Below are 7,214 nucleotides of genomic sequence, written 5' to 3' on the forward strand. Positions count from 1 at the left end.
GGTATCCGGGAGTTGCACAATCTCACGGTCTAAGGAAATGATACTTGACATTAGAAAAGCTCTCACAAAACGAACTTACACGATCTTTGTGCTATGCTTAGGTTTGGGTCTTGTCCATCACATCATTCTCCTAATGATGTGATCCCGTTATCAATGACATCCCCATGTCCATAGCCAGGAAACCATGATTATCTGTTGATCAACGAGCTAGTCAACTAGAGGCTCACTAGGGACACATTGTGGTCTATGTATTCACACATGTATTACGATTTCCGGATAATACAATTATAGCATGAATAATAGACAATTATCATGAACAAGGAAATATAATAATCATTTTATTATTGCCTCTAGGGCATATTTCCAACATTCTTCACGTCTACTACATGATAAAAAAAAGGTTGCGCATGTGGGATTCGAACCCACTCCTCCTTAGCACTAAAACGCGCCACCACAACCAACTCACCCTTAGGTATTTGTTGCTCAAATTAAAGAAACTAATCATTTTGACCCCATTTTTTTTACAATTTTGTTACTACAAAAATGTACAGAAAATTACCACGATTTCCCCTCAGGACAAAGTTACCATGGTATTCACATGCAAGGTATCAGGCCTGTGTTGCGTAAGTTACCGTGCTATTTACATAGAACTTACCAGGTACTATGTTACAACAACTACAACCCCTTTCAAAGTTACCACTATGTTTTGTACACAAATTATAAGGTCTTTGATGTGTAAAATACCGTGGTACTTACACATATGTTCTCAGGGTATGTGTACATCAACCTCGCCCCTGGTCAAAGTTACCATGGGAGATTGTATATGAGTTACCGGGTCTACAGTTCGTATATTATCATGGTACTTACACCTAAAAACCTGGGTGTGTTTCGGTAACTTTTTCCATAAGTCAAACATTACCATGATGTTTTTGCGTAACTTATCATGCCTATAGCGGGTCAAAGTGGGCCGTTTTTCTGGGCCAATCCATGAGCATGTGTGTCCCTCATGACACTAAACATTATGTGGCTTTTCCGTAACACACCATGTGTTGTGTTTATATAAGAGGCCCCGCGAGGCGAGTGTATGTTTTTAACAACTTGTTTTCATTTGGTAAAAAGTTACCATCATGTTTATATTGTAAGTTATCGGTTATGCGGTGCTTATATTATCATGTTATTCACACAAAAATTATCGGAGATGTTTTGAACAACTTTTTCCCGGGACAAAAAGTTATCATGGTAATTCTAGGTAACCTATCAAGCCCGCGGTGCTTAAAATATCATGATATTTACACAAAAATTATCAGGGATATGTTTCAGAAAAATTCCCACCCACGGGTCAAAAACTTAGCATGGTGTTTAGTTATCGCAGTGCATATGTTTTCATCCTATTTACACATAAAAATACCAGGGAGGGAGGTATAGTACCGTGCTATTTACACAGAAGATACCAGAGTATCTTAATTATTTTTTCCCTATGGTCAAAGTTACCATGGTGTTTTTACCTCACTTATCAGTGTGCTGCGTATATTACCATCTATTTACACATAAATTATCGGGTATGTTTTCACATTTTTCTTCCTCAATGGTTAAAGTTAGCATGATGCTTGTATCTAAATTATCAGGTCTATGGCATGAATGTTATCGTGCTATTTATAGAAATTAACGGGGGCCGGGGTTCAACAAATTTCTTCCTAATGATCAAAGTTACCACGATGCTTTCACCAAAGTTATCACACCTTCAGTGCTTATGACCATGCTACTTACACATAATGTACCGCGAGGTATACAAAAGTTATCATGTTGGTGGTGCGTCATTTATCGTGGTGGTGATGTAGAATTTACCACAGGAAAAGTTTATGTGCCAGGTTTGATAGGTGAAACAAAAGTTTTTCAGTGCTAAAATATTAAAGGCAAAACATGTCAAAAACAATATTTCCATTAGCTTGTTCAACAATTAGTGTCATAGGTGAGGTGGTTAGCTCCCTTCGTTGATTACCTACAGACCAGAGATCAAATCTCAATCCAAGCATTATTTTTGTCCGAAAATCGAGAAGTTGCGTGGGACCGTAACTGATGATTGAAAGGAAGGAAATCGGGAGGATGTGCGAGAAAGGAAGAAGATCGGAAGGACTTGCGGGAAAGGAAGGAGACTGGGCGTAACTGATGATTGAAAGGAAGGAAATCGGGAGGATGTGCGAGAAAGGAAGAAGATCGGAAGGACTTGCGGGAAAGGAAGGAGAGCGGGAGGAAAGGAAAGAGATCGGGAGGACATGCGGGAAAGGAAGGAGACCGGGAGGACGTGCTGGCAAGGAAGGAGATCAGGAGGACGGCCGGAATTGACGGTGCTGAATGCGTGTGGCAGTTTTACAATCTGCCACACGGTTGCTACTTATATATTTTGTTAAAAAATATGAAACTTCTGCCCGCAAGCATTATTTAGTGTATTATTGAGGTGTAAAGTTCAGCGACAAGCTTACTTATTTATTTTATTTTTATTCGTTCAGAATGTCACAAAAGTTATTTATTTACCGTTTCTTTTTGCAATTCAGGTACATGTGCCCCCATGTTCCAAGGTGTATTTTCGAGGTCTTTAATTGCTGAGCAGCTAAAATTTTGAACGAAAGGTCTTCAATTGTTTTAAGCAGCACAATCTGACGAGTCTCGCTGTCGCCCAGCCCCGGGATCCAATAAAAAGCACTCCACGGATAGAAAAACGTTATGTGACGGTCGCGGAGAGCGAATAGCCAATGCCCCGTAGCCGCCGCGGCTCGCACCAACACACGGCGACACATGCCAATTCTAAATTGAACATTTTCGTGCCGCCTTTGCGAGTCCAAACTCAATCAACTCTAATCATACATGTCGCCATTCTGAATCGACGTAGCACCATGGACGATTACGTCGACCCAACTAAATAAAAAAAGGAAGTTGTGACGATTACGGATGAATAAGAACGGGGTCAAATCATCGGTTGGCCCGGGCGGGGGGAGTAACATGGGTGGAGTGACCGCTGTCGATCGCGTCGTCCAAGCGTACTACGTACTCCGATTTACTAGTAGTCCATTATTTGGGACTTGGGAGGGGAACGAACCAATCCGGTCCACTGCGCGCCTTCGGAGCAGCTGTGATTCGAAGAGATTTTCCACAACACACGGCCTCACGGGAGTAGTTACACTAGTGCTAGTAGTAGTAGTATATGTCCCCACCTGCCCGATGCCGAAGACGGCACGTTGTCGCGTGACATTCATTCAGTTTACTGCTGTACGTGCTGGGCTGTCCGTTTCGGATTTGGTACGTAGCGGGGGTACTGCCAGTGCCAGTCATTGGTGCAAAAACAGACCACACTGAGCAGTGAGCACAGACATAAATCCTGTCCGCCCAGCAGCGCACATCGTCCAGCACAGCACAGCAGGTCACGATGGTTCCGATCTACTGTAAGCACGTACGTACGGGTAAACTCGAAAGCAGTAAATAGAATGGAATGCATGGACGGCTGAGCATCAGAACATGGGCTGGCGGTTCAGAGAAGAGAAGGGCAGCAATTGGACGGTGTATCGCATTCAGTTTCGATCACGCCCGGATCTCGCCACGGATTCGGTGATCGATGGCCGACGGGGGGAGATAATCATATCCGACTTGCATTCTTCTTCGACTGAGCGGGCGTTGAGGTGGACGTGGGCGTCCACATCCTCCGGACAGAGTGGACGGCCCAGCGCCACCTCGCCCCGCTCTGCCAATCCGAGCAGGTATATTCGGCGCATTTGGTTTGATTTGAGCGACTGGTCGGGCGAATTTTATGTATATCTCGCCCTGCGCCTCAACCACCGGGTGGAAGCCAATCGCGGGCCGTCACGTCCACGAACGCTGACTGTGGCTGCTGATCCCTTTTTATGATTGAAAGGCGGCTCCTGTACGTGCTCTTGTTTATTTCATGATATATGGTGGCTTTGCATGGCCCCGGCGCACATGGTAGGGCAGGGCCGTGCCCCGGCCGTACATCGTCGTTGGTGATGCATGCACGTATGAATGAGAGCAGTGGGAGACCATATGCAGTGGAAGGAAACTACACATGCATATGCAGTTCTTGCCTTGTGCTGATGAGCACTTGTCTTCTTGCCTTGCAGAGTTGCAGTGCTGGTGCGTGCCGGCTGGAATTGGTGCCGCCGGGGTCGGGTGCCAGGACTGGGTTCAGGAGCTGGTCGCGGCACGCCGGCCGTGGCTGCTGCATCCATCTCGATCTCCGGTGCCGCCTTTGGGCCAGGCCGCCGGTGGCCTCGCCATCGTATCTCCCTCCGACGTTGGTCATGGGATGCAGTCAGCGGTCCAGCTGCAGGAGGAACAGGATGGCCACATGGTACACAAATGCATTTATGTATGTGACACCTACCCAAAAACCAGGTTGGCCCACCTTCGGCCCCCAGACGGCCCCAGGGAATTGACGTCTAGTTGTCGCTCAAGTTAACTGACCGACCGAGTCCGAGCTGCTCGGAGTACATGGACCAGAATTTTGCACAAATCAAGCATGCTCTCCTTTTCTTTTGCCGGGCAAATCGAGCATGATAATTGTCACCGGGAATATGGGAGCTGACGAGTCGAGGCCACGGCATCATTTTCGGGCATTGATTATGTCATGTCAAAACTCCATAATACTCGGGGACTAGTACACGTACCTACTTACTGCTGCTCTGCGACAGCAAGAATGCAAGATGCAACCGCTCACCACCAAGCAAGCGTAGTAGTAGGTGTACTAGCGTACCATGTGACACTCAATCCTAACATCATTTGTAGTACTAGTACGACCGGCCGCCAACCTGACTATTCCAGCAAGAAAAAGGCTTCGACGCAATTTTTTCCTTTCGACTTTTTACCTTTTGGCCGTTTCGTCAATGGTTTTTCTTCGAAGCTGGTGGGGTTAAGACTGCGCTGCGCGCGCGCCCCTTCGATCGTGATACATGTGAGGGATTTCACAAATGCCCAACATATATATATATATATATATATATATATATATATATATATATATATATAATGACACTATTCTAATCCTGGGATTAGAATGACTATTTGGATCACATTCAGCTCTATAAGGGCCCGACCGGATGTTACTGAGATCGCGCGAGCGAAAGAAAAAACCCGATCGGCCCATTCCCATCCCCCACCCCACACCTCCTGCATCACCTCTATCGGATCCCCCAACCACCTTCCACCGCCGCCCCTGGCTCCGGCGCTGCTCCGGTCGCCGCCCCCTGACCCCGACACACCTTCTGCCGCCGGCCATCCTACCCCGATGCCCACCCACTGCCGGACAACGGAGCCACCGCCTCCTTCCAGCACAGGGCCTCCTCCTCCCGGCTAGCCGCCGCCCCCACATCGTCCCGGCTCGCCTTCGCCGCCGCCGAGGTTCCCAGTCCCCTCCACCTGCCGCCGCTGCTTTCGACGACGCCCACGCCGTCATCCTCCGCCACTACGATCTGCCACGACCACATCCGCCGCCGCCATCGTCCCCCCGGTCATTTCTGCCGCCGCCGTCTTCCCTCGACCACCTCCACCACCACCCTCCGGCCTGACCACCTCGCCTGCCCTCTGCCCGTACTACCTCCCTTCCACCCGCCCCAAACTTCCCCTCCGGCCTGACTTTCCATGCACTCCATCGCGACCTTCCCTCCCCTCGGACGCGGCCTTCCCTCTGCCCTTGTTGCTTCCACCGCGCCGCCCTGGTCAGCCTGATCTTCTTCCTGGCCAAATCAAACCAACCACTGCCTGACTGTCTCGGCCCCGAGCGAACTCTGTCGGACTCCTCCCGAGCTCCGCCGCCCTTCTCCCCATGATCCGCCGCCCCCTGCACCAGCGCCCCTGCTCCCCGAAGCCATCGCCCAGGGGCATTGCGCCATCGGCAGGGCCTGTAGCACAGCACACCATGCTCCTCAACCCTGGCATCTTCACCTCCTGCGTTGGCATCCCTCGTGCGTGACCTTCTTCAGGGCTTCTGATCGACCTTCCCATCGTGTCTTGCTTGAACCTGTGAATCACTGTTTCCGGATCAACTCTACTCCTTCAAGCGACAGGTAATCTCTCATGTATGTTTCTACAATATTGTTTGCAATTCAATATTGTTGGTATGGATGCTTCTCTGCTGTTCAACTTAGTGTCTTAAAGAAAAGCATGAACATTTGGGTCTGTACCTACATCAAGAGAATCCCGTTCTGAGCTTTGATTCGATAATTCAGTCAATATATTGCTAGAAAGAATTAACTGTGTGATGAACTGAGATGTACGTGCTAATAAGTGTGTTCATGCACTGGTGTGTGTGCGTCCGTCTAGGGATTTTTCTGAACTTCCTTTGGTCTACAAACAGAGGAGCATTCAGAATCCTAATGTGCAGTTATTCTCATGTGTTTGTTTTGTCCTTCAGAGCAGTTTTCTTTTGATGTTCATGACACCTATCCCCATCTTCATCTAACTAGTGAAGTTGTTTGATTAGATTGATGAATAACTGTGTTGACGAATCAACCAACTATTCTTGAGCTACAAAGGGCCAATAGTCACGTCCATTAATCAGGAAAGTTGATGCTTCATGTATACAGCGGGCTTGTTAATTGAACTTCACTGTGTTGACTGATTGAGTTGCAGGGGCTGTGGAGCAAGCACTATGGCAGCACACAAATATGGAAATAATGCGGGCATGTGTGTCTGCGGATTCGGAAAATTTGATGGAAAAGATAAGTTTTGTGAAGTTTAGAGGACGACACGATGCTCTCCAGCTGCGGGCACGTCGCCGAGTGGAAGCCATCGATGTCCAGAGGGAGGGACAACGCCGGGGAGAGAAGCACGACGACGATGACGAAGGCCAGAACATACAGGCGGCGCTCCGGCAAGAGGCCGCGCTCGCCACCGGCCTCCTCCGCATCTTCTTCCACGAGTGTTTCCAGTAGGGCTCAATGTTTACTAAAAAAAGAGTAAGACATTTACACTTTTCTTCGGGAAGACATTTGTAAGTCTGAACATGGTGTTCCTTTTGACGACATTTGATTTTAAAAGAACTATATCTCATCGGTCCACTTGTATTCTTCTTCAGTAAAAAAGATGAAGTGCACCAACATCTGTAGGCCCGGGATGCATCCATGTGTAATTGTATGAAAAAAAAGGAAGGAACAGTATGGGTGGATGAGAAGTTCAAGTTGAACTCTCCTCTACACACACTTTGATTTTTA

The 7,214-nt window shown here is 47.9% G+C and overlaps 1 long non-coding RNA gene across 1 annotated transcript; it reads left to right on the plus strand.

Annotated features, from left to right (window-relative positions):
• The first annotated feature begins 5,059 nt into the window (after nt 1-5,059).
• Nucleotides 5,060-7,214, plus strand: LOC147974653 (uncharacterized). The gene is made up of 2 exons (XR_015600215.1): nt 5,060-6,068; nt 6,634-7,214. It is a non-coding gene; the product is annotated as an uncharacterized LOC147974653 (long non-coding RNA).

The sequence above is a fragment of the Triticum urartu genome, chromosome 4A (genome assembly GCF_056163025.1).
Source record: "Triticum urartu cultivar PI428250 chromosome 4A, HENAU_Tu73, whole genome shotgun sequence".
Lineage (NCBI taxonomy): Eukaryota > Viridiplantae > Streptophyta > Magnoliopsida > Poales > Poaceae > Triticum > Triticum urartu.